Genomic DNA, 26,846 nt, shown 5'->3' with positions numbered 1-26,846 from the left:
CCATAGGGCTGAATTTTGCCTTTTTTTTTTTTTTTCTTTCTGGGAGGAGGAGAGTGGAAAAGTCTAATTAGTGCAAATCTTTCAGGAAGGTAAAGAGAATGGGAGCTAGTGATTAAAGTAGAAGAGAGTCTAGTATGAGTACAAGCCACTGGGGAGAAGCAGACACAGAAAAAAGTGCCTACACCAGAGAGAGAGGTGCAGTGATTGGCTGATAGTCACAGTAGGTGCTGTCATTCCTTCTGTCTGTATAACAAAGCATAATAGTTTAAAATAGCAAAGTTGGGGGCTAGAGATAATATAAGGGTTAGGATACTTCCCTTGCATGTGGCCAACCCAGTTGGATCCCTAGTACCTTGTATTGGTCCATGAAAAAACACTAGGAGTGATCTTTGAGCACCCATCTATGTAGCCCAATAACCCCCCCCCAGCTCTGCAAGAAATACATGAAATAATAAAGTTGAGGCCAGAAAGCGTAGTGGTTGGGGGCCCCATGCTTCGCCTGCAGAAGTCCTGTGTTCCATTGCTACACTGCATGGTTCCTGAACACTGACAGAGGCTACCCCTCCAGCACAGAGATTGTAGTAGCCTCTGAGTCCTACATGGTATGGCCCAAAACTTAATAATATAAAATAATAATAATAATAATAAATAACAGTTGTCAAGAGTTCAGGAGCAATTGGCTATTCTAACTCCACTGATCTGGCAGGATGTCAGCCAAGCTCTGATCATCCAAGCTCGAAGGGCTGAGGATTCTCCATCCTGCTCATTCCTGGCAGTCACTGTGCTTTATTCAGTTCCTTAACCTACTACCACCCTCTCTGAATGGCTTGCACCATTTCTTCTCCAGAGAGAGAGAAGTTGAGAGCCAGAGATATCGTCAGAGATACTGATAAAGATTTAGTCTCAGCGTCTGGAGAGATACACAAGGGGTAAGGTATTTGCCTTGTATGTGGCTCACCCTGGGTGTGGCCCCGAAACTCAAGGGGCAATAAAAATCAACTTCATTTCAGGGGCTGCACATCATTCTTTCCCTTTCTCCAGTTTAGTTGGAGGTGGGTCATTAGCATGGCTGCCATCAATGGGAGATGACACTGAGGTGCCAAGTAGGGTTGCTGGTTACCTTAAAAATGAATTGTTTCGCGGTGTTTGCCTTGCAAGCAGCCGATCCAGGACCAAAGGTGGTTGGTTCGAATCCCGGTGTCCCATATGGTCCCCCGTGCCTGCCGGGAGCTATTTCTGAGCAGACAGCCAGGAGTAACCCCTGAGCACCGCTGGGTGTGACCCAAAAACCAAAAAAATAAATAAATAAAAAGGAAGAAGAGGGGCCGGGCGGTGGCGCTGGAGGTAAAGTGCCTGCCTTGCCTGCGCTAGCCTAGGACGGACCGCGGTTCGATCCCCCGGCGTCCCATATGGTCCCCCAAGAAGCCAGGAGCAACTTCTGAGCACATAGCCAGGAGTAATCCTTGAGCATCACAGGGTGTGGCCCAAAAACCAAAAAAAAAAAAAAAAAAGGAAGAAGAAATGAATTGTTTCTGAGTCCAAGGCTGGCCCAGGTTTTTCATGAGACATTCTTCCATTGAAAAATGTTGCCCTTGGTTAGCAAAAATTTGCATGGAAGGGATAATATGTATTTTTATTGCTAGATTCGGCAATCCTAGGAAATTTGTGGGCGTAATTTAGAACCACATGAGATGAAGAGGTGGTATGTAGATAGAAGGGGGCATTGACCTCAGTCTCGGGCACGTCCTAACGAGAGACATGGCAGGTGGACATTCTCTTCTAATTGCTTCCGCTTTCTCCTGGAGTCGGAAGCAAAGTTGGGGGCCCAGGTGTGCCTCCTGGCTCCTACCCACCCCGCCTGCTTCCTGCTCAGATCCTGAGCTCATCTTGATTCACAGCCTTTGTTCTGGTTCAGTCTTTTAATCCTCAGTGTCTGTCGTGTACTTTTCTCTTCCTGCAACCCATCCCATCACCTTTGTTCCCTGAGAGCAGGAAATCCAGGCTCTGCTGTTCATTTCTCTGGCCCCGCCACCACTCTGGATTCTCCAGAATTATTTGCCATTATGACCTTGGATACATGTAGGGTTACAAACTGTACCTTGCAGCATTTAAAAGGTTCTAGTATTTGTTCTGGATTTTTTCCTGCTCCCTGAAAACACAAAACACCCACCCACACACACCCACAAAACAGTTGAGATCTTGTAAATATGCAGTGCCAGAGTTTGAACCAAGATCAACTATATGACAGGAAGGATCTTACTCACTGTATTACAACTCTAGCCCCTCTATTTTTATTTATTTATTTATTTATTTATTTATTTATTTATTTTTGGTATTTGGGTCACACCTGGCAGCACTCAGGGGTTACTCCTGGCTCTATGCTCAGAAATCGCTCCTGGCAAGCTCAGGAGACCATATGGGATGCTGGGATTTGAACCTCCATCCTTCTGCATGCAAGGCAAACGTCTTACCCGGCCCCTATTTTTTTTAACTTGATTGATTGATTGGTTGGTTGGTTGGTTGGTTGGTTGGTTTTGGGGCCACACCCAGCAGTGCTCAGGGGTCACTTCTGGTTTCTGCACTTAGAAATTGCCCCTGGCAGGCTGAGGGACCCTATGGGATGTCAGGAATCGAATCGGATCCCTCCCAGGTAGACTGCATGCAAGGCAAACGCCCTACCACTATGCTATCTCTCCAGCCCCCTCTATATTTAAAGGCATAATTTATCCTCAGCAAAATATTTATTACAGAAGAAAGTTGAAATTTTATAGAAAATTGAAAAGAATTTTCAGTATTCTCAATGCATTACAAAATTCAGGTTTTTATCTGTTTGATTACATTTTAAAATTCTTTCCAAATTTTGCTTACTCTGTGCATGCATGGTTTAAACAAAATCATGGCATTTATACTTTGTATATTAAATCCAGACCGTGGGCCATGTTATTTTTAAGCCTATATAGGTAATGATAGGTATGTAATCTCATTTTACTCTTTATCCAAGACCTGTCTCCATGTTCCAATTGCAAAAATTCAGTCAAGTACTAAAAACAACGAATTTTAGTCCCAATAAGACCAAATTAATAAATGTGTAGGTTCTTGGAAAAATTGAATTTTTCTCCAAACTTTTTCCATTAATTTAGGTTTAGGGTCCACACCCAGCAGCACTCAGGGGTTAGTTACTCCTGGCTGCACTTAGAAATAGCTCCTAGCAGGCTCGGGGGACCATATGGGATGCCAGGGATCGAATCTGGGTCTATTCTGTGTTGGCCGTGTGTAAAGCAAATGCCCCATCAATGTGCTATCTCTCTGGCCCCTGCTCCAAATTTTAAAAGAGAATAGCAAAGCATTACTGTACTATATTTTTAAATGTATATGTAAATAAACATTGTGATTAGATAACATGAGAATTTTTTCAGTTTTCCTAAAGAAATATATATACACACATGTATATTATATGTATATATAAGTTGACATAAATTCTTTTTCTTCTAGAGAAAAATATAGAATGGCTGTAGATTCCTTACATTCAGTCATATTAAATAGTATCATTTAGGAGTTATGCCTCTACTGAGCATCCAGGGGATCAAAGAAGAAATCAAAAGATTCCTGGAAACAAAGGAAAATGAATATTTGCCCAACCAAACCTCATGGAATCCAGCAAAAGTGGTGGTAAGAGGAACATTCATGGGTCAGAGTGATAGCATAAGGCGTAGGGTGTTTGCCTTGCACGCAGCCAACCTAGCTTTGATGCCTAGCATTTCATATGGTTCCCCAAGCCTGCCAGGAGTGATTTCTGAGCACAGAACCAGAAGTAACCCCTGAGCACTGCCAGGTGTGGCCTATGTTCCAAAAACAAACAAACAAAAATGGAACATTTATGACAAAGTAAGTATCTATTAGGAAGTAAGAAAAGGCCTCCAGAGGCCAGAACAACAGTACAGCATATAAGGCTTTTGCTTGCATGCCTGGGTTGGATAGTCAGCACCCCATATGGTTCCTTGAACACCACCAGGAAGGACCCTTGAATAAAGAGCCAGAAATCAGCCCTGAGCACTTCTAGGTGTGGTCTAACACCTGAAAATAAATAAATAAAGGCAAATAACAAAAGAAAGGCCTATCAGGGGCCGGTGAGGTGGAGCTAGGCCTTGAAAGCGCTAGCCAAGGAAGGACCGTGGTTCGATCCCCCGGCGTCCCATATGGTTCCCCCAAACCAGAGGTAATTTCTGAGCACTTAGCCAGGAGTAACCCCTGAGCATCAAATGGGTGTGACCAAAAAACCAAAAAAAAAAAAAAGCCTATCTAAATAACCTAACTACAGAGCTAAGCAGCTAGAAAAAGACCAACACAAGTAATCCAAAGCAAGCAGAAGAAAAAAAAAAAAAAGAAAGAAAACTTAGAGCAGAAATTAATAATGGAAACTAAAAAAAGAAATTCAGAAGATCAATGAAATCAAGAGCTGCTTCTCTGGATGAATAAACATGATGAACAAATCACTAGCAAGATTTGCAAAAGAAAAAGAAACTCATGGGCTGGAGCGATAGCACAGCGAGTAGGGTGTTTGCTTTGCATGTAGCTGACCTGGAACTAACCTGGGTTCAATCCCTGCCTGAGCCTGCTATGTATTATATTTTTGGCAAGAGTAGATGGGAAGGAAATGGCATGAGGAAGTGTTCAGTCTTAGTAATTTTTATACTGGAAATTTATTTTAATCCCTATGTAAAGTTACCAAAAGTCTCTCATGTAATAAAAATCATAACAATTTTTTTTCTTCTTTTTTTTTTCTTTTTAAATGGGCCACACCCTGTGACGCTCAGGGGTTACTGCTGGCTATGTGCTCAGAAGTTGCTCCTGGCTTCTTGGGGGACCATATGGGACGCCGGGGGATCGAACCGTGGTCCATCCTAGGCTAGCGCAGGCAAGGCAGGCACCTTACCTCCAGCGCCACCGCCCGGCCCACAATTTTTTTTTAAAGCATTGTAAGGTGCTTTGGAATGCATTTCTTCTTAGATGCAGAACCTTCATCCTGAACAATGCTGAACCAGTAGAAACTCGGCGGGCACTGCTCAGCCTATGTCCTTCAGAACCCAGTTACTGGGGATAAGCCAAGGTGGGAAGACCTCAGAGGCCCGAGCAACTGATGTTTGGATGGTATTTCCCTTGGGAGGTGGGAAGCACCCAGATGTGAGCCTATCTGTCAGCTCATGCTTCAGTAGAGACAGAAGCTATTGAGTGACTATTTCATAAAACCACATGGTCCTTCCAAATTATGTACACAAATGCTTTCCAATTGGGTGGGTTTAAGGCAGACTCTTCCTAGATAAAATTCTTCCAAGTAGAATCCCAATTCAGGACAGGATCTTGGATCTTGGGCTGTAGGGATTCAAAGGATTCTTGTGGGGCATAGCTGGCTGCCCTTCACCCCACCATATACCAGCCCCAAACTGTTCAACTCAGGGCCAGGTTTCTGCCTGTATGCCCAGTGGTCAAGCAGCTCCCCTCTGTTTCAGATACCCAAGCTGGACATTTAAATTTGGGTGTTGGACCAGAGAGATAGTACAGTAGGTAGGGCATTTGTCTTGCATATGCCCAACCCAGGTTTAATCCCCAGCACCCCATGTAGTCCTCCTTGCACTATCAGGACTAATTCCTGAGTGTAGAGCCAGGAGTAAGCCCTGAGCACTTCAGGGTATGACCCCTTTTAAAGCCCCCAAAATAAAATTGGAATGTTGAACCCAGCCTCTACCCTCCTTCTCTTCCTTTCTTCCATCTGGGCTGCATCTGTTCCCAGCTTTTTTTTGGGGGGGGGGGGTCACACCCTGTGGTGCTCAGGGCTCTTTTATGTGGGGTTGGGTCTTTGGATCACACCTTGCGGCACTCAGGAATCACTCCTGGCTCTGTGTTCAGAAATAGCACAGTGATAGGGCATTTGCCTTGCACACAGCCAATCCAGGACGGATGGTGGTTTGAATCCTGGCATCTTATATGGTCCCCTGTGCCTGCCAGGAGTGATTTCAGAGTGCAGAGCCAGAAATAAGCCCTGAGTGCAGCTGGGTGTCACCCAAAACAAACAAACAAACAAAAGAAATGACTCCAAATCCAGCTCCAAATCCCTGGATCCCTGGACTCCAAATCAAAGCCAGCTCCAAATCCCTGGATCCCTGGACCTCCCTTACCTCTCCTGCATTTTCTGTCCCTGCAGGCCACCTGGCCTGGTTCTCAGCTCCTGGTGTGCCTGATCCAGAGCATCCCCTGATCCAAGCAGGCTAGCTACTCAGTAGTCATGACACAGTCTTCCTGTCCTTCCTCCTCTGGTTACTGGGTCTCTGCTATGTCATCAGCAGGTCCACACCACATAGCCTGTGTACCTCTCCTCTGGGTGCTACTGGCACCTCAAAGTTAATCAGCCCTAAACAAAAGATCCCATTTCCCAGTAGTGTCCTCCATATATGTGCAGTAGCTCTGTCAAAATATGGAGGTGGGACCAGAGAGATAGAGAAAACTGGTCAAGAAGGGGGAAGTTTATATTGCCTTGCACACAGCTGACCCAGGTTCCATCTCTGGTACCTTACTTATATGGTTTCCTGAGTCCTGCCAAGATTACATCCCAAGCACAGCCAAGTATGCCCTAAAGTCTCCTCCAAAAGAAATCAGGGTTCCTTTACAGGTTTGAGCCACATCTATTATTATTATTATTATTATTATTATTATTATTATTATTATTATTATTTTGGTTTTTGGGCCACACCTGGTGATGCTCAGGGGTTACTCCTGGCTATGTGCTCAGAAATCGCTCTTGGCTTGGGAGACCATATGGGATGCCAGGGGATCAAACCGTGGTCCATCCTAGATTAGCACTTGCAAGGAAGATGCTTTACCTCTAGTACCACCGCTCTGGCCCCTGGTCTCCCCTTATTGAAGACAGTCTCCACTATACTTAACCAAGGTGACCAGGCAAGCAGTGAGTGGATGAGGAAGGGCTAGTTGCGGAACTTAGAGATAAGGGAGAGGCTTAGCCCTTATTGGGGCTTTGAGGTCAGATACCTGAGAAGGGAGGGAAAAGTGACCATGATCTTTGGCAAAGAAACTTTCTACAAGCCCCAAAGACACGATTCTGACAAGGGTGTTTTTGCTTTGCTGCCGAGGGCCCCACTCTGAGAAGCAGAGAGCAGAGCCCCTGCAGAGATAGACCCAGATGCTTATGCAGGAGGAGGCAGAGCAAATGGCACATGTGACCAGGGAGCATCTCCCTTGTCACAGCATCCCTCAAGCCCCCCAGCCTTTTTGCACCCAGAAGTCAGCAGAACCAAGGCCCCTGGTCTGCACTGTGGGAAACTCCTGCCTTTGAATATGAAGGACTTCCTGAGCCCAGGACAGTGGTAGAGACAACAGCAGAGCCAGAGAGCCCCAGGCCTGGCCCAGACTTGCTGCGGTTAAGCTGGACAGTCAACGGCCAAGTCACTTACTTAGCTGTCCGTGCCTCGGTGTCTGCGTCTGTGAAATGGGTTAATAGTATCTGTCCCCTAAAGACTTCAGAGAGTGTTTGTGGAGCTTAATGAGTGAGGTCCATTAAACGTCTCATGAGAAAGGTGGAACTAAATGTAAAGCACAAATGTAATTAGCTTCAGGTTCTTTAAACCAGGTCGAATCTTGTTTTAAGAGGGTTTCCTTGACGACAAGTGTGTTTGAAAAACACATGTCGAAAAGGTGTGGCCATGTATCCCACAATAAGAAGTAAATTTTATTTTGCCGTTTGCACTATGATGCAGAGTTGTGTAGGTGCCAGCTGACAGGCTTTTGTGGACAAGCTGTCCCTGCTGCCATGGCCTCACTGCCTCTCCTGTGCACACAGCAGGCCTTAGCCAGTGTTCTTGGTTAATCACTTATTAACTCACGGTGTCCGGCACCTCATTATCTGAGAATGGAGATAGTGTGTCAATAACACAGGTTGTATTAGTCTCCCCATAAAACAGAAGTAGTAGATTATAGTAGATTGTAATCTACTGTATATGTCAAGGCATAGAGAGAATGATAAAAAAAAAATGTGGACAGAATGATTGGTATGAGAGCCAGATGAGTGAATAGAGTAGTGCACAGAAGGATAAAGGGATATAATAAGAGTCATAAATGGGTGGTATGACATATAGGACAATTGGTAGAATAGGAATATGAATGGAATGACACACATATGATAGATAACAATAGATAGGTTTACCCTAGTGAGTTAGCTAAAAAGATGATGGGGGCTGAAATCTCACTTAATCAGTGGTCTCTGAGAGACACCCTCTGAGAGTCAATGGGTAAGTTCAATTTTTTGTTTTTGGTTTTGGTTTTTTGGGCCCACACCCAGTGACACTCAGGGGTTACTTCTAGCTATGCACTCAGAAATTGCTCCTGGCATAACTACACTGAGAACTACCATAGCCATGTGAATGAATGAGGAAACTGGAAAGCCTGTCTAGAGTATAGGTGGGGTGGGGTGGGATGGAGGGAGATTTGGGACATTGGTGGTGGGAATGTTGCACTGGTGAAGGGGGGTGTTCTTTACATGACTAAAACCTTATCACAATCATATTTGTAATCAAGATGCTTAAATAAAGATATTATAAATAGGGGCCGGGTAGGTGGCGCTGGAGGTAAGGTGTCTGCCTTGCAAGCGCTAGCCAAGGAAGGACCGAGGTTCGATCCCCCGGCGTCCCATATGGTCCCCCCCAAGCCAGGGGCAATTTCTGAGCACATAGCCAGGAGTAACCCCTGAGCGCCAAACGGGTGTGGCCCAAAAACAAAAAACAAAAAACAAAACAAAACAAAAAAAACAAAAAAAAATGATATTATAAATAAAAAAAGAAAGAAAGAAATTGCTCCTGGTTTGGGGGACCATATGGGACACCAGGGGATCGAAGTGCGGTGCATCCTAGGTTAATGCCCTATCACTTGTGCTACCACTCCAGCTCCAATGGTTAAGTTCTAACCAGGAAGTTGAAGCTCTATGGGGTAGTACAGTGGGTAGAGCATTTGTCTTGTCCATGGTCAATGTAGGTTTGATCCCGGGTATCCCATATGGTCCTCCAAGCACCACTAATAGTAATTTCTGAATACAGAGCCAGGAGTAACCCAAGTATCTCTGGTGTGGCCCTCAAACAAAAGCATAAAAGAAATGTTTTTACTGAAACTGCTTAGATTTCTCATCAAAGGGGCATCATACCCAAAAGACTTAGGGGCAGTATGAGACCAAGTGTCTGAGAGGGTTCTGGAAAGTCAGTTTTGGTGGGTGTGAGTCAACCCCTCTCTCCAAGTGATGGGTCACTTCACTGCATGCTTCTGTTCTGCATTACTCCCTGATTGGTGGCAGCTCCAGGCCTGTGAACCACAGAAGCAGGGTGGTTGGACGTATAAGCACTCCTAGCATTTTGATTGGTGCAAAGTGTCCAAAGCCCAGAAGGGAAAAAGTCTTCTGCTTCTTGCTGGAGCTGTTCTGGATGAACTCGTGAGAGCCATTCCCACAGGCCCCTGCAGCCTTCCCGGCACCTCATATCGTCCCTGGACTGCAATACCTCACTCTCCCAAAGCATATTCATGGTTACCAACTAATAATGCACCTAAACAGGTCTGACTTAGAATCAATAATTTGGGTTTACTTTACTTTTAGGGTCACCCTCAGTGGTGCTTAGGATTTATTCCTGACTCTGTGCTCAGAAATCACCCCTGGTGGGGCTCAGATGATCATATGGTGTGTCAGGGATCTCACCTGAGTCAGAAGGCAAGCACTCTCCCCACCGTGCTATCTCGCTAGCCTTAGTTATGCTGCTTCTTGAGCCCATATGTGACTTAGCTTCCTGCAAGGGGCACTTCAGAGGTGGGAGGAACAAGCTCAGGTGTGACTCCTAGCTCTGTACTCAGCAGGTACTTAAAGTGGTGGTCAAAGAAGTCCTTGGACCCAGAAGCCCATCCAAAAGCACAAGCTAGAAAAAGTTTGAACAGAGAAGCCATGAGGAGGGGAGCAATCAGTCGGGAGCCAGTTCACTCAACATTGCTGGAATTCAAGCCCTGATGGAGTTGGACGCTTGCAAGCACAAATTCCTTTTAAGAGTGGCAAAGCTGCCCGCCTGGGAGGCCAGAAGGTACAGGATGGAGTGAGTGGAGTATTTCAACACTGCAACCTGCACTCTTCTTGCTCAGTTATCCTTTAGAAATACAACCTCTCACAGACATGCAGGTGTGGCTGGACATATCTTGTCCCAGGGAGAGCCACTGAGGAAGAATCATGGGTGCTTGGAGGAAAGCAAAGTAGGATTAAAGCCCCTCATTCAGTGAGGAATGCAGGGTTTCCTGCCTCTCCCATCTTTGTATACCTCCTTTCTGTCCCCAGTCCCTCCTGTAGCGCCTCTGATGTCCTCACCCAATCAGCACCACCAGGAAGGAACCAGAGAATGCAGTGTTCTTGTTCTGTGTTCTTAGCTGATTCATGATGTCATTCCTCTTTCTGACTCAGTTTCCATCTAGAAAGTAGAGGAGTGAGGAGTGGTCTGTTCCTATGCCCCTCTGCAGTGAGGTCTCTCTGTTCTGTGCAGCAGTGGGCTCTGTGTGTGTGTCCACACATGCTATCTGGTACGTGTTTGTGAGTGTTTGTGTATATATGTATGTTATATAGCCAGAAACCATCAGAGGACCATATGATGCCAAGGGTCAAACCCAGTCCTGTATACAAAGATTCTTTCAGCCCATTGAATTAGCTTCCTGGCCCTCTTTTCAATCTTTTAAGGCCATTCAACTTATGGATGACTCCTCTAGGGAATTCACGCATTAGCCACCCCCTTTCCACGGTTAGTTCACAAAGCTCTCTGCTATCGGAAGTAATGGTTTATGTCTAACTTCCTCTGCTAGCGAAGTAACTCCACAGGAGCCAGGATCCTGTCTGCCTGGCTCGTTTCATTTCTGCAGCATCCATGCTAAGAGGGCCTGGTCTGTGACTGGTATGACAGCAGCTTTGCCACCCAAAGGCAGGAACCAGCTTGGCTTCCTGGTGCAGCTGTAACTAAGAAGTATGCCTGGGGCAGGTATAACAGAAATGGGTCATCTTAGTCTGGGTCTAATTTTGGGGGATGGGAAAAGGGGCCATATCCAGTGATGCTCGGGGGTCACTCCTAGCTATGCTCTCAGAAATTGCTCTTGGCTTGGGGAACTATATGGAATGCATGGGGATAGAACCTCAGTTCATCCTAGGCTAGCACGTGCAAAGCAAATGCCCTACTGTTTGTGCCACTGCTCCAGCCCATGGGTCTTATTTTTGTTTTATTTGGTTATTTTGAGGGCCATATCTGGCAGTGGTCAGACTCCTGGCTCTGTGCTCAGGGATCATTCCCTAAGGATGGGGTCAGGAGACCATATAGGAGGCAAGGGATCAACCCCAGGCCAGTGACATGTAAGGCCAGTCCCCTATCTGCGTGTTATCCCTCTAGTCCTGGTCATCTTAGTCTGGAGACAGGAAACCTGAGACCAGAGTCCCTGCAGATGCTCGCAGTGATGGCTAACCTTTTTGAGTCCGTGTGTCCAAGCTGTTGTACAAAACCGCACAAAATTTCCTCAAAGTGCCAGCACATCAATTAAACCTTAATAACAAGATTTTAGTACCACACTCGCTTCCCACCACGCCGCATATCCTAATTGCGGACCTTCCCACGTGCCAGCTGCAAGGCCTTTGCATGCCATCACTGGCACATTTGCCATAGGTTCACATTGCTACTAGAGGATGCTCTTTCCTTACCTCCTCCTGCTTCTGTTACTGCTGCAAACCCTAATTCATGGCAGCCTTGTCCCTGGCTTCCTACTTCCGTTGGGCATCGTTGGCTTTGTCCACATTTTCCTCCTCCTATGAGGCCACTAGTTGCCTCATATTTTGCATTTAGTTACCCTTTGGGTTTTGTCTGGCCTTTTCTGGGGTTCTGATATTGATTTGGGTCTGGGGTGAGAGAACCTCTCAAGCTGTTTCAGAAGCCTTGGGGTTAGTCAACCAGGCCAGAAAGTTAAGTGTCAGGACCCAGGGGTGGGGGTGTTGCTCAGACCCTGTGGTCCCAGAGACCACCAGAGCACACCTGAGGGTGCTCAAGGAGCCTCTAAGGCTAGAGTCAGCAGTTATCTGTAGGGTTATATGGGGACAGTGTCAAAGTAAGAATGTCCAACTCCTCTACCCATGTAGCCCTTTCTTAATTATTTTTTAGAATTTCTTATTATTATACTATGATTTACCAAGTTGTTCATGATATAGTCTTAGGCATTAAATGTTCAAATACCAATCCCACACCTATATGGCCTACTTTACCAATGTCCTCAATCTCCAGACCCCCACTATAGCCTGCCTCCATGCAGACTAAAATAAATTCACTTTATTAAAAATTGTTTGTTATAGGGGCCGAAGCGATAGCACAGTGGGTAGGGTGTTTGCTTTACACACAGCTGACCTGGGTTTGATCCTTGTCATCCCAGATGGTCCCCTGAGCCTGCTAGGAGCAATTTCTGACACAGAGCCAGGAGTAACCCCTGAGTGTCACTGGATATGGCCCAAAAACCAAAAAAAAAAAAAAAAAAGTGTTGGGGCCGGCGAGGTGGCGCTAGAGGTAAGGTGTATGCCTTGCAAGCATTAGCCAAGAAAGGACCGGTTCGATCCCCCGGCATCCCATATGGTCCCCCCAAGCCAGGGGCAATTTCTGAGCACTTAGCCAGGAGTAACCCCTGAGCATCAAATGGGTGTGGCCCAAAAAACAAAAAAAAAAGTGTTATAATACAAAGGCAAATGGAATTCTCAAAACTTAGATCAATAAGAGTCAATTTAAAATAATTGTTTTGTTTTGCTTTTTGGGCCACACCCATTTGACGCTCAGGGGTTACTCCTGGCTATGCACTCAGAAATCACCCCTGACTTGGGGGACCATATGAGATGCCGGGGGGTCAAACTGAGGTTAGTCCTAGGCTAACACTTGCAAGGCAGGTGCCTTACCTCTAGCACCACCTATCCGGCCCCAATTTAAAAGAATTTTTATAACTCTCATGGTGTTATTAAGGTCATTGTCTAACTCAGTTGTGTTTGGTGAGAGATGAGTCTTCTATGTTACTGTTTAGGCTCACTGAGGTTGATAGATTTCTTTTTGTTTGTTTGTTTATTTTTGGGCCATCCCTGTCAAAGGTGCTCAGGGGTTATTCCTAGCTCTGTGCTCAGAAATCACTCCTGACAGGCTGGGGAACTATATGAGATGATGGAAATCAAACCCACATCCATTCTGGATTGGCCACATGCAAGGCAAATGCCCTACCGCTGTGCTATCTCTCCGGCCCATGTCCATGGTAGATTTCAATATAACTTTCCCATCGGATTTCCTGTGATACCACTTGGCTGACACTGTTACAAAATTTGGGGTGTGCACAGTCCAGAATTTATGAATCTGAAGCAAATTTGTGGCTTAGCAGTTTGATAAGGCCAAGTTGTAGAACTGGGCCATTTCTGTTGGAGGGTAGAGGGTGTGGTACTGGGCTGCTGTGGTTCCATGCAAAAAAGGGAATCTGCCCCCATCTTTCTAAGAATGGGTGACATCAGCCCAATATCCAGACTATCTGGAAAGTATTAACAGCCATTATTTGCTTTTTTCCCTTGTTTGGTTTTTAAGGAGGGGTTCATTCCCTGTGGTGCTTGGGAGACCAGTAAATACCAGGCAGGGGCTGATCCCAGGGCTTCCACATGGAAAGCCAGTGATCCAGAGCTCTGGGCCCTTTTCTGCTAACTGACTGCTGTTTTCAGATGTTGTTGCATTTTAGAGTTGGAAAAACACACTTTGCTGTAACACTACAGATGATATTTGGCAATACAGGTCCTGGAATAGCCAGGAATTGGACTCTGGACCTCTTATGTGCAGGACCCTACCCCTAAGCCAGATCCCCAGAGCTTACAATCAAGTTTTGTTGGAGAACAACCAGCTGGCTGTAGGTCCTTTGCTTTCTGTCCTTTATAGACCTGCCAGACCCGCGCTCACCCTCTCACTTCCATAAAGTGATTTGGCAACTCCCAACTGTGTAACCTTGACTATCCCTTCTTTTTCTGATCTCTTATTTACCTCACCTCTATTTGGTTCAAAGGTCACACTCAGTGGTGCTCAGGACTTACTCCTGGCTCTGCATTCAAACATCACTCCTGGCAGAACTCGGAGAACCATATGTGGTGCCAGGAATGGAAGGCAGCTTAGATATGGGCAAGGCACGTATTTTAACCTCTATTATCTCTCTGACCTCTCCCTATTTTTTATTTGTTTGTTTTGGGGCCACACAAGTGATTCTCAGGGGTTACTCTTGGCTCTGCATTCAGAAATCAATCTGGCAGGAATTAAACGAATTCCCAGGTAATGAACCCAGATTGGCTATATGCAAGGTAAATGCCCTACCTGCTGTGTTATCACTCCAGCCCCATGTTTTATTTTTTTAATTTGAGGAGAAATTAAATGGCTTAGGAAGACATTAACATTACTGTAAAAAAAAAGCTGTAACCCAGAATGCTGAATCCACCTCTTCCGTTCCCTCAGCCCCTGTTCTCTGGAGACCCTCTCTGCTCTTCATGGCTTAATTCAATATGGTTTACTTGTGACAGTTTGGACTTTTGCTGTGCAGAAGCAAATGAGCAAATGATGTTTCTACTTATTTTCTTCAAACTCTGCTGACATATCATAAGACTATTCCAGGCACAGAAAGAGGAGGGCTGCATGTCCTCTTGGGCCCAGAAGGGGCCCTGTGAAAATGAGGGAGCCAGACAAGCAGAAATCCAAGTGTCAGCATTGGGGCCACATAAAGCATAGGAAATTAAGTGTGTCCTGGGTAGGTGCTTGGGACAGACAAAAGACTTTATGTGGAAACCAAGGACAGCTCAATGAACATCAAGCTGAGGATGGCTTCATTGGTAGCCCAGAGAGGACCACGCTGGTGGGAGCAGCTGAGGAGTGTGGAAACAGGCTGCTGGAAGGAGGGCATCTCTGTCTCTATTATACCTACCCATCTTAAAACCTTGCAGAAAGACATTGATTTAAAGTCTAAAACCACAGTACAAGATGACATGGTGATGGGCTGAGACTATGAGGATGCTCACTTTGGCTCTGAGGTTTCTTGCTCAGAAGCTCATCACTGGGATCCTCCAGCCTTGAGAGGAGAAAGGGAAACCCCCAGATTCTCACTTTTCCTTGCTGGACATTGGTTCTCAGTCTTCCTTGGAAATGCCAGGAGAGAAAGGGGGCACTGCCTGGTGTCCATCCTCATTGCCAACCATGTAGGTGCTCAGTAAGTTGCCTGGTGTGGAAGGAGCCAAAGCACAAGCTTCTAGTTCTCACTAATGTGCACAAGGAGGGGCCAGGGACGTGGTTGAACATTTACTTTGCCTGCATATATGTGGCCCTGGAATCCATCCCCCAACATCTTCCTGCTTCCCAATCCCTCCCAATAGAAAAGGAGAAGGATAAGAAGATAGAGATGAAGGGGGAGAAGGAGGAATAAAAGGAGAATAAATTTATATGGATATAATAAGCTCTTCTCCATTAACCCACTATTTGATGTTTGTTTCTTTTTTTTTCTTTTTTTAGTATTTTTTTTGATGTTTGTTTATTTTGTATTTCCATTTTAGGCACCATGATTTACAATATTGCTTTTGTTTTGTTTATTTTGTTTTAGGGTCATACTCAGTGGTGCTCAGGGTTCAGGCAGTGTTTGAGAGACTATATACAGTTCTTGATCACATGCAAAGCATGTACTATCTCTCCAGGCCACATTTATTTAAACAAAATACTTTTATTTGTTTGTTTGTTTTGAGGGGCAACACCCAGATTTGCTCAAGGTTTACTCTGGGCTCTATACTCAGGAATCACACCTGGCAGGACTCAAGGGACCATATGTGGTGCCAGATCAAATGCAGGTTGGCCATATTCAAGGCAAGAGCCTTCCCCACTGTACTATTTTCTCTTCAGCCCCAGTTCACAATACTGAATATGATGACTGAGTTTCCTAGGCTACTCCCTAGGCACAGATCTAACATTCTGTGCTTGGGTCAGAGGTTCACAGCCAGCAGTGTTAGGGGTTGACACCGTCGGATACAGCACTCAAGACCTGGCTTGTGCTAAGCTTGTGTGCAGTCCACATCCTCAGCTTTTGGATTCTTCTGGGGGTTGCTAGCAGTCAGGTTCAGAAAGCTGGGTACTGAGATGCCCTCCCCTTCCTGGAAGCACAGGTCCTTGGCCCTTGTTCTTCTGGTAGAACACTTGAGGGGCTCTGGGAGCCCAGGGATTGAGGCCAGGTCTGGAGAAATCTACTTCCTCTGGATGTGTATTTGTGAAGGTCTCCACAAAAAATAACTACTCAAGGGGCCAAAGAGATAGCACAGTGGTAGGACATCTGCTTTGGATGCAGCCAATCCAGGACGGACAGTGGCTCGGTGATTTGAATCCCAACATCCCATTATGTTCCCCCATTCCTGCCAGGAGCCATGTCTTCCTTCCTTCCTTCCTTCCTTCCTTCCTTCCTTCCTTCCTTCCTTCCTTCCTTCCTTCCTTCCTCCCTCCCTTCCTTCCTTCCTTCCTTCCTTCCTCCCTTCCTTCCTTCCTCCCTCCCTCCCTTCCTCCCTTCCTCCCTCCCTCCCTCCCTCCCTCCCTCCCTCCCTCCCTCCCCCCTCCCTCCCTCCCTCCCTCCCTCCCCCCCCCTCCCTCCCTCCCTCCCCCCTCCCTCCCTCCCTCCCTCCCTCCCTCCCTCTCCCTTCTTCTTTCTTTCTTTCTTTCTTTCTTTCTTTCTTTCTTTCTTTCTTTCTTTCTTTCTTTCTTTCTTTCTTTCTTTCTTTCTTTCTTTCTTTCTTTCTTTCTTTCTTTCTTTGTGGTTTTTGGGTCACACCCAGCAGTGCTCAGGGGTTATTCCTGGCTCCAGGCTCAGAAATTGCTCCTGCAGGCACAGGGGACCATATCGGGCGCCGGGGTTCGAACCGATGCCTCCTGCATGAAAGGCAAATGCCTTACCTCCATGCTATCTCTCCGGCCCCTCATTCTTTCTTTCTTCGTTTTTTGGGTCATATCCCACAGCACTTAGGGGTTACTCCTGGCTCTCAGGAATCACTCCTGACAGGCTCGGGGACCATATGGGATGCCGGGATTCAAACCACCGTCCTTCTGCATGCAAGGCAAATGCCCTACCTTAATGCTATCTCTCTGGCCCACCAGGAGCAATTTCTTTTTTTGTTTGTTTTTTTGTTTTGTTTTGTTTTGTTTTGGGGCCACACCCAGCGTTGCTCAGGGGTTACTCCTGGCTGTCTGCTCAGAAATAGCTCCTGGCAGGCACGGGGGACCATATGGGACACCGGGATTCGAACCAACCACCTTTGGTCCTGGATCGGCTGCTTGCAAGGCAAACACAGTTGTGCTATCTCTCCGGGCCCCAGGAGCAATTTCTGAGCTCAGAGCCAGGAGTAACCCCTGAGCACCGCCAAGTGTGACCTGTAACTCCACCCTGGATTTAGGTGTACCTACCTGAGACCCTCCCATTCCGGGGAGTGGTCTTGAAAGGTTATATAAGGCCTTTGACCCAGGGGATTAGGCCTTTTGCCCTTTTGGTCTTTGGCCAGTATGGAGGTCAAAGGGAAGATGGCTGAAAGGAGTAAAGATGCAGGGCTAGCTAAGAATAGCAAATGCTTAAAAGGTTATGATATAGGCGACACATGTGGTAAATAGGGCATGAATAAAGCTGATGCTTCCTGATGCCTGTCTCTGGATGAATCTGATTCCGCCGTTCACCTAAACCTGGGACCTGCCAGCTGAATGGGGATTGCGGAGCCACGTGGCCTGGGATGGCAGAGAAAGATCCCTCCACCTCCATCCTTCACCATCCACCTCTATCCAGGTCCATCGTTAATTATTTAATGCAACAGTGACCCAAAAACAAAATCACACACACACACACACACACACACACACACACACACACAAACAACTACTTGTGAAAGTCTTGAAATAAGAAACAGTATTATTTGAGTTTCTAGGTTGCAGGAGAGACTCAATAAATTAAAACAGAGGCCAGAGCAATAGCACAGCAGGTAGGGCATTTGCCTTGCACTTGGCTGACCCAGGTTCTATCGACAGCATCCCATAAGGTCCCCTGAGCCTGCCAGGAGCAATTTCTGAATGCAGAGCCAGGAGTAACCCCTGAGCACACCAGGTGTGGTTCCAAAACCACCACCCCCCAAAAAAAATTTTCCTCCTTGGTTGTCAAGTTTGGAGGGCCGGCTCACATTTGCACATTCTGCAGCTAGCTCGCACTCAGTCTTTCTTCCAGTCCTTCTCTGTCATGGAGATCCCAAAGGTCAGCTGATTGGTCCTTCATAGTCCTGGCCTCACTTCCTGGCCCCATGCAGGTTCAGACTACTCAGAACTGAACAAATGTCACTCTACTACCTGAGGACTAAAGGACTCATGAACGGTGCCATTGGTGACTGAGCGGAGATCTCAGACAAGGTGCTGAAAGATTAGCCTGCTCTAGCTGCCTGCAAAGAGAGAAACAAATTCAACGATTAAGAGGAACTAGGACTCAGAGACCTAGAACATTCTTGCTTGCACCTTGTGTAAAAATTGGACTAGCCTGGCTGGGGGTGATCACTAAGGCTATAGCCAGCTGATGCTCAACTGGGAAGTGGACTAAGGCTGGGATGAAGAGATCTGAGGCTTCTGGATTGTTCTTTAGAAAACAGAAAATAAGCAGGACTTATCCAGGGTCGGCTATTGTATTTTGGTTCCCAGATTTTACTGGGTGTTACCAAGAGGGGCTGATGCTCCTCAACATAATCAGTTCAATGCCAAAGAACAACCCTGAGCACTGGGTTTGACCAGAAATCCACACACAGGAACTTGGTGTCTGATTCATTTAGAGAAGGCCACTAGGAGAAAAACTGCTCAAAGGGCACCTCCCAAGATCAGAGTCTGAACCCCCTAATCCTTCAGGGGCTGCCTGTCAAATCAGGGGCACACCCTCTACTGCCGGGCTGGCCCCACTGGGAGTCACTGCCACTTAAGCAAGATCTTACTTGAAGGACTTAGTTTGCTCTGCCTGACCAGACCCCAGCACAAGCTCAGTGAACCCCAGGTCCCCCAACAAGGGGGAGGGGGAGGCAACTGTCCTCCTCAATGACACCTGAGTTCCACACAGGGACCAGGGACCAGTCCTGCCCAGCCAGCTCTGATTCCAGGTCAAGAAAGTATCCCCTAGTCTTCAGAAGGGTCTGCTCCAGGGGCAATACTCCCTCCACAGGCCAAAGTGGGGGTTCCTGGACTCAGTCATGAGCTGCTTCTGACTCTGCATTGGACACTGGGCCTTGGGTCAGGAAGGTTCCTGCCAGCACTGTGAGGAGATCTAAACACTTCTCCCAGATGCAGGTTCCAGAGAAGCAGGTAAAGGGTGTGGTTCTGCACTCTGGAAGGGTCCCATCTTTCCCTTTCCTGTTATGCTCTCTAAGAAAGGTGGGTCCCACAAGAAATGTGTAGTGGTGGAGAGTGATGTACATTTTATAACAAACTCAGTCATGAACAAGTTTGTATTCATGGTACCTAAAGTAATTATACAAAAAAATTTAATTAAAAATAAAGAAAGGGGGGCCGGAGAAATAGCATGGAGGTAAGGCGTTTACCTTTCATGCAGAAGGTCATCCGTTTGAATCCCGGCATCCCATATGGTCCCCCGTGCCTGCCAGGAGCAATTTCTGAGCACGGAGCCAGGAAAAAACCCTGAGCACTGCCGGGTGTGACCCAAAAACCACAAAAAAATAAGAAAGAAAGAAGAAAGAAAGAAAGAAAGAAAGAAAGAAAGAAAGAAGAAAGAAAGAAGAAAGAAAGAAAAGAAAGAAAGAAAGAAAGAAAGAAAGAAGAAAGAAAGAAGAAAGAAAGAAAGAAAGAGAAAGAAAGAAAGAAAGAAAGAAAGAAAGAAAGAAAGAAAGAAAGAAAGAAAGAAAGAAAGAAAGAAGAAAGAAAGAAAGAAGAAAGAAAGAGAGGAGAAAGAAAGAGAGGAGAAAGAAAGAGAGAGAGAAAGAAAGAGAGAGAGAAAGAAAGAAAGAAAAAGAAAGGAAGGAAGGAAGAAAAAGAAAGGAAGGAAGGAAGAAAGAAAGAAAAATAGAAAGAAAGAAAAGAGAGAAAGAAAGAAGAGAAAGAAAGAGAAAGAAAAAAGACAGAAAGAAGAAAGAAAGAAAGAGAGAGAGAAAGAAGAAAGAAAGAAAGAAAGAAAGAAAGAAAGAAGAAGAAAGAAAGGAAGAAGAAGAAAGAAAGAAAGAAAGAAAGAAAGAAGAAAGAAAGAAAGAAAGATAGAAAGAAAGAAAGAAAGAAAGAAAGAAAGAAAGAAAGAAAGAAAGAAAGGAAGGAAGAAGGAAGGAAGAAGGAAGGAAGGAAGGAAGGAAGGAAGGAAGGAAGGAAGGAAGGAAGGAAGGAAGGAAGGAAGGAAGGAAGGAAGGAAGGAAGGAAGGAAGGCTGGGGCTGGAGTGATACAGTGGTAGGGCTTTTGCCTTGCAAGCAGCTGACCTAGGACAGAAATGTGTTCAATTCCTGACATTCCATGGTAACCTGAGCCAGGAGCGATTTCTTAGTGCAGAGCCAGGAGTAACTCCTTACCAAAGCCAGGTGTGGCCCCCACAAAATAAAAATAAACAGGTGGGTTCCCAAGTCTTTCCTCCACACCACGAGGCTGTCTCTGTCTTCCAAGCTCAGAGGTACTGTACCCCTGGCCTGTATAAAGTAGGTCTGGCAGGGTGAACCCCAGGAGCACTGGCTGTTCTTGACAAACAGGGACATGGGAGCCCACCCATGCAGCAGGCACCACTGTGTGAATCCCAGTAAGTAGCCTCAGATGAGTCTGAAGGGATCCCTGATATACTTGGAAGGAGACCCATGAAGACAGCCCAAGCTAAGAGTCGTCGTTCCCCCCCCACACACACACTGTGTCCATGCCTGATCTGGACCCTGGAGATACTGGGTTTACCCAGATACCCTTTCCTAGAGAATGAGGACCCTGTATACCCTCAGCAGCCACACGAATTACCTCAGGAACTGAACCTCACACATAGAGGTGCTCCAGCAGTTGGAGCTGCAGTTGTGCTGCAGAAATTCTTTCTGGAGATGAAGCCTTGTTCTTTTGGATCTCTGCCTGTGCACAACTGCAGGTTGTATAAGGCAGGACAACATGTTGGTGCCCAGCCCCCAGGATTGGACTCACCCTGGTTCCCTGAGAAGACAGAGGAGGCCTCATGGTTTGGAGGAGAGACTTGAGGACCCACACCTTTCTTTTTATTTTAATTAAAAAATTTATATAATTACTATAAGCACCATGGATACAAAATTGTTCATGATTGAGTTTCAGTTCAAGAATGTACACCACCCATGGGGCCGGGAAGGTGGCGCTAGAGGTAAGGTGTCTGCCTTGCAAGCGCTAACATAGGACGGACAGTGGTTCGATCCCCCGGCGTCCCATATGGTCCCCCCCAAGCCAGGGGCGATTTCTGAGTGCATAGCCAGGAGTAACCCCTGAGCATCAAATGGGTGTGGCCCAAAAACCAAAAAAAAAAAAAAAAAAAAGAATGTACACCACCCTTCACCAGTACACCCCCAGGATGGGCCACCCAAGAACTTAAAGTCCATCCTCACACAGCTTTGGCAAGAAAAGCCTGGAGCTGAAGAGGGCCGGAGCAGCTTTCAGCTCTGTCTACTCACTGCCTTTGTTCCAGAGGCTCAGAGGAGGAGGACTGCAAACTTCTATCTTGTTTATTTATTGGAAAATAGGAGGTAGGTTTCGATATAAACAGGATGGGGCCTTGACGTGGTCAAGGTTATTTGGCCTTTGGGATGGTGATGTGTTTTCCATGTGCTTCTTCTGTAAAGGGTCTGGAGTTCTTTATGCTTCTCAGAAGGCAAAAAGCTAAGCAGGAACTGTGTGTGTGTGTGTGTGTGTGTGTGTGTGTGTGTGTGTGTGTGTGTGTGTGTGTGTGTGTGTGTGTGTGTGCTTTACTGTTGGGGCCAGAGTGGTGGCACTAGAGGTAAGGCATCTGTCTTGCAAGCGCTAGCCTAGGATGATCCCCCAAGCCAAGATCGATTTCTGAGCGCATAGCCAGGAGTAACCCCTGAGCGTTAACAGATGTGGCCCAACACCAAAAATAAATCAATATCTTTACTGTTAAAATGGCAAAGTTGTTCCTGCTAGCAGAGCAGGAGTTACTGTTTTTCATCTAACCCCATTCACCAATGTCCAATCAGGCAGCTTTGGGGTCAGTGATTCAGTACCAGCTGCTCCAGGACAATCTTCCTACTCGTTCCCTACCAGGCTCAGAAGTCAGGCTCCCACACTCTACAAGCTCTTGGTGAACCTTCCCAGGTCCTCTCAAGGCTTTTGTGCCCTGCCTTCCTCCCTGCTGTAATCTTCCAGTTTGTCTCCATCTGCTCATCACAGCCATCACTGCCCAGGTCAGGAATTTTATCTGTGGGGCTCGTGGATCTCTGGCTGTGAGAAGAGTGGGTAACTTCTACTGGCAACAGGAAAAGAGATGCCTGGATTGTGATACCACAACATTTGATGCATTTTTAAACTGTTTTTTTTGGGGGTCACACCAGGTGATGCTCAGGGGTTACTCCTGGCTATGCACTCAGAAATCACTCCTGACTTGGGGGGCCACAGGGGATCGAACCGTGGTCCATCCTAGGTTAGCGCATTCAAGACAAATGTCCTACTGCCTGCACCACCACCACTCCAGCCCCAACATTTGATGCATTTGACAGAAATGGCAGACTTGGCCTACAAGCCACACCTCAATCAATTTCTCATAACTATTGAAGGTGAAAATATCTCAATTCCCAATCTCTTGGGTGTCTGTCCCCACACTCGAAGCTTTGGGGGTTCCCTGTCATAGCTAGGATGTGAGCTTTCCCTAGATTTCTTAGACTTAGGGGAGACGGTGAGTAGCACATTAGAGGGAAGAGGCAAGCAAGAATGCTGGGTTGGAGTATGGCCATGCAGCAGGCAGGGAGAGAGGATCTCCAGAGGCTGCCAGCAGTGAGTGCTTTCATCCCTCTTCTCAGCCCTGCTGTGTTAGCAGGACAGGATTGAGACCACTCAGAGCCACCAACCATGGAGGCCATGACCCTTAATCCCAAAGCATCTGATTGGTCCTGCTGAAGGTGGGCAAGGCACATTGCAAGATGCCCATCAGAATGAGAACTACCTGTTCTGCCATGGGACACAGCAGCTCCCCAAAAGGAAACGCAGGTGAATGTGGCCAGAAGTGATGATGTCCTGGGCTTTCTGTCTTACGCTTGGTCTCAGTGGGCTGGCCTTCAAGCTAGAAAATCCAAAATCCAGACTTTTTTTTTTTTTGTTTTGTTTTCGGGTCACACCCTGCAGCGCTCAGGGGTTACTTCTGGCTCTACTCTCAGAAATCTCTCCTGGCAGACTCGGAGACCATATGAGATGCCGGGATTTGAACCACTGTCCTTCTGCATGTAAGGCAAATGCCCTACCTCCATGCTATCTTTCCAGACCCTCGAGACTTTGAAAACAAGGTTATTCATCTCAGAGGCACTGCTCTTTTCTCAGCCCCCAAATCAAGGAGCTTGTGCTTGTCTCTCTCCCACCTGAGCAGAAGAGTGGCAGAGAAATGGCATGGTGCCCTCAGGGGGAAGGGAAGAAAAGGCATGCCATATAATCTGGCTGGAAGAGAGGGTTCCAAGGTGAGAGGGAGCCAGGTTGTGTCTGCAATGGAAGGGCGGCTCATATGGGGTGGAGGGCGGATCATGGGTGCTCTTCCATTTTTGGATCTCGAGTCTGCGGAAGGATGTATGTGAGCAGGCAGTGCTCTCGGGCTGCAGGACATGCAGCGGTGGCATGGCGGAGCAGATTATTGCTTCCTGCGGGGCGGCTGGCTTCCTTCCCGCTGCAGCACCTCTCCCTGGAAAAGGCACAGACACGTGCATCCTGCACAGCTGGGCCTGGACTCTTTCCTCTTGATTGTTTGAAGAGATGCTCAGTGGTAAATATGGGAAAAGCAGCAGCACCGTGTGGGTGGGCCCCCTGACCCTGGGAGGTGCTCTGGCTCTGGGGAGCCCGGTCTGCCCTGCTACTGGCCACTGCCTAGTCTCCAGCTCCAAAAACAACAGGGGACTGACCCCACCTCTTGTGATATTGGGGGGTGCATCACCCTTTTTGGGCTTTGTCCCCAGGATGGTGTGGTAAGTGGTTGGGGATGACCAGGGTATGTCATTTCAGGGGTACTAGAACCCTCACTGTCCAGGCAAAATGGGGATTCAGAGGGCCTGGAGAAAGAGCACAATGGTAGGGCATTTGCCTTGCATGCAGCCGACCTAGGATGGACCTGGGTTTGATTCTCAGCATCCTATATGGTCCTCTAAGCCTGCCAGGAGCGATTTCTGAGCTCAGAGCCAGAAGTAACCCCCGAGTGCCACCGGGTATGGCCCAAAAACCATAATAAGGGGGGCGGGAATCCAGAAAGGAACAGAATGGCCCTGAGCAGTGGTACCTGAGGAACAGTCACTTGCTCCTTCACGCCTGGCCCCAGGGACACCACGGTGGGCTTTCATCAGCGTTACTCTGGGGGAACCACAGTGGACATGGTGATATTATGGAACTGAGGGACTCTGGGGTTAGTTCCCATCTTCCCTGGGCATCTCTCCCAGCTCCTCATTCTGTTTGCCCCTCTCTGAGGCCCAGCTTGGCACCCTAGGGCACACCTCCTTGCCCTCAGTCCAGCGCAAGTCTGCACACAACAGAAAACCCTATCAATGTGACCCCCGAGTGCTCCCCTCCCAACACTCTAAGTCCAGTTGGAATCACGTTTGGTGATTCCTGGGCAGGTGTTGTGAGCAGGCCTGAGGCTAGAGAGGCAGCTTCATGGACTGATGTCTGGGCTCATCCCCAAATCTGTGGGCCCACAGCATCCATAGGAAAGCCCCACGCGTTGAGCCTAGAATAGCCCCTGAGAACCATTGAGTGTGAACCCAAATGAGAAATATAAAAAGATCAGCCATTCCTAGACATGAATACTGCCTTGGAAGAAGGTGACCACCCTTGGTGCTTCTGTTTAAAGAGACACGAGCTTGGACAATTGTTTTGTTTTGGAGTGTTTCTTGTTTGTTTGTTTGTTTGTTTGTTTATGGGCTTCAGACCATACCCATTGATAGTCAGGGGTTACTCTTGGCTCCACACTCAGGAATTACTCCTTGCAGTGCTCCAGGACCATACGCTATTTGGAGATTAAATTTGAGTTGGCCATAATCAAGGCAAGGACCCTACCCATTGTACACTCCGGCCCTTGATCAATGATTTGGAATCCTTGAAGATGCCTCTGAACTGCTCTGCCTGTGATTTCCGGAAATGTAATGTATAGGTTCAGATCTGATATAAAGGTCTTTAACCCATTTTGAATTGACTTTTGTGCATGATGTTAGAAAGGATCCATAGTGCCCAAAATTAAAAAAAAAATTTAAACACACACACACACACACACACAGGGCCGGAGCAGTGGCACAAACGGTAAGGTATCTGCTTTGCCCACACTAGCCTAGGTCGGACCACGATTTGATCCCCCAAGCCAGGAGCAATTTCTGAGCACATAGCCTCCTGGAATAACCCCTGAGCATAACAGGGTGTGGCCCCAAACCCAAAAATAAAAAACTTTTAAAAAGGGGCCGGCGAGGTGACGCTAGAGGTAAGGTGTCTGCCTTGCAAACACTAGCCAAGGAAGGACCACGGTTCGATCCCCCAGCGTTCCATATGGTCTCCCCATGCCAGGGGCAATTTCTGAGCGCTTAGCCAGGAGTAACCCCTGAGCATCAAATGGGTGTGGCACAAAAAAAAAAAACTTAAAAAAAAAAATAGAAGGCTGCGAAGAGATAGTATAGCAGGGAAGGCCTGTATGTGGCTAACTCACGTTTGATCCTGGTATCACATATGGTTCCCCAGTCATCACCAGGAGTCATTCTAAGTGTAGAGTCAGGAGTACTGCCAGGTATGACTCAAAGATAAACAAACAAGGAAAGAAAGAAAGGAAGGAAGATAAAGAAAGAAAGAAAGAAAGAAAGAAAGAAAGAAAGAAAGAAAGAAAGAAAGAAAGAAAGAAAGAAAGAAAGAAAGAAAGAAAGAAAGAAAGAAAGAAAGAAAGAAAGAAGACAGGAAGGAAGGAAGGAAAGAAGGAAGGAAGGAAGGAAAGAAGGAAGGAAGGAAGGAAGGAAAGAAAGAAAGAAGAAAGAAAGAAAGAAAAGAAAGGAAGGAAAGAAAGGAAAGGAAGGAAAGAAAGAAAAGAAAGGAAAGAAAGAAAAGAAAGAAAACAAAAAGAAAGAAAGAAAAAGGAAGGAAGAAAGAAAGAAAAGGAAGAAAGGAAGGAAGAAAGAAAGAGAAAGAAAGAAAGAAAGAAAGAAAAAGAAAGAAAGAAAGAAAAGAAAGGAAGGAAAGGAAAGAAAGAAAAGAAAGAAAACAGAAAGAAAGAAAGAAAGAAAGAAAGAAAGAAAGAAAGAAAGAAAGAAAGAAAGAAAAAGGAAGGAAGGAAGGAAGGAAGGAAGAAAGAAAGAAAGAAAGAAAGAAAGGAAGGAAGGAAGAAAGAAAGAAGAAAGAAAGGAAGGAAGGAAGGAAGGAAAGAAAGAAGAAAGAAAGAAAGAAAGAAAGAAAGAAAGAAAGAAAGAAAGAAAGAAAGAAAGAAGAAAGGAAAGAAAGAAAAGAAAGAAAACAAAAAGAAAGAAAGAAAGAAAAAGGAAGGAAGAAAGAAAGAAAAAGGAAGGAAGGAAGAAAGAAAGAAAGAAAGAAAGAAAAGAAAGGAA

General features: G+C 46.5%; 1 protein-coding gene across 1 annotated transcript in view; it reads right to left on the bottom strand.

The window, feature by feature from the left end:
* Positions 1-19,027: 19,027 nt before the first annotated feature.
* Positions 19,028-26,846, bottom strand: part of HPCAL1 (hippocalcin like 1) — a 230,905-nt gene continuing 223,086 nt past the window's right edge. Inside the window, exon 6 of the mRNA XM_049784547.1 lies at positions 19,028-19,038. The gene's annotated coding sequence lies outside the window, so the exon portion shown is untranslated. The remainder of the gene's footprint in view (positions 19,039-26,846) is intronic.

Source organism: Suncus etruscus, chromosome 12 (assembly GCF_024139225.1).
Source record: "Suncus etruscus isolate mSunEtr1 chromosome 12, mSunEtr1.pri.cur, whole genome shotgun sequence".
NCBI classification, from domain to species: Eukaryota; Metazoa; Chordata; class Mammalia; order Eulipotyphla; family Soricidae; genus Suncus; species Suncus etruscus.
Note: the sequence above shows the minus strand (reverse complement) of the source record. Positions and strands in the feature narration are given on the sequence as shown.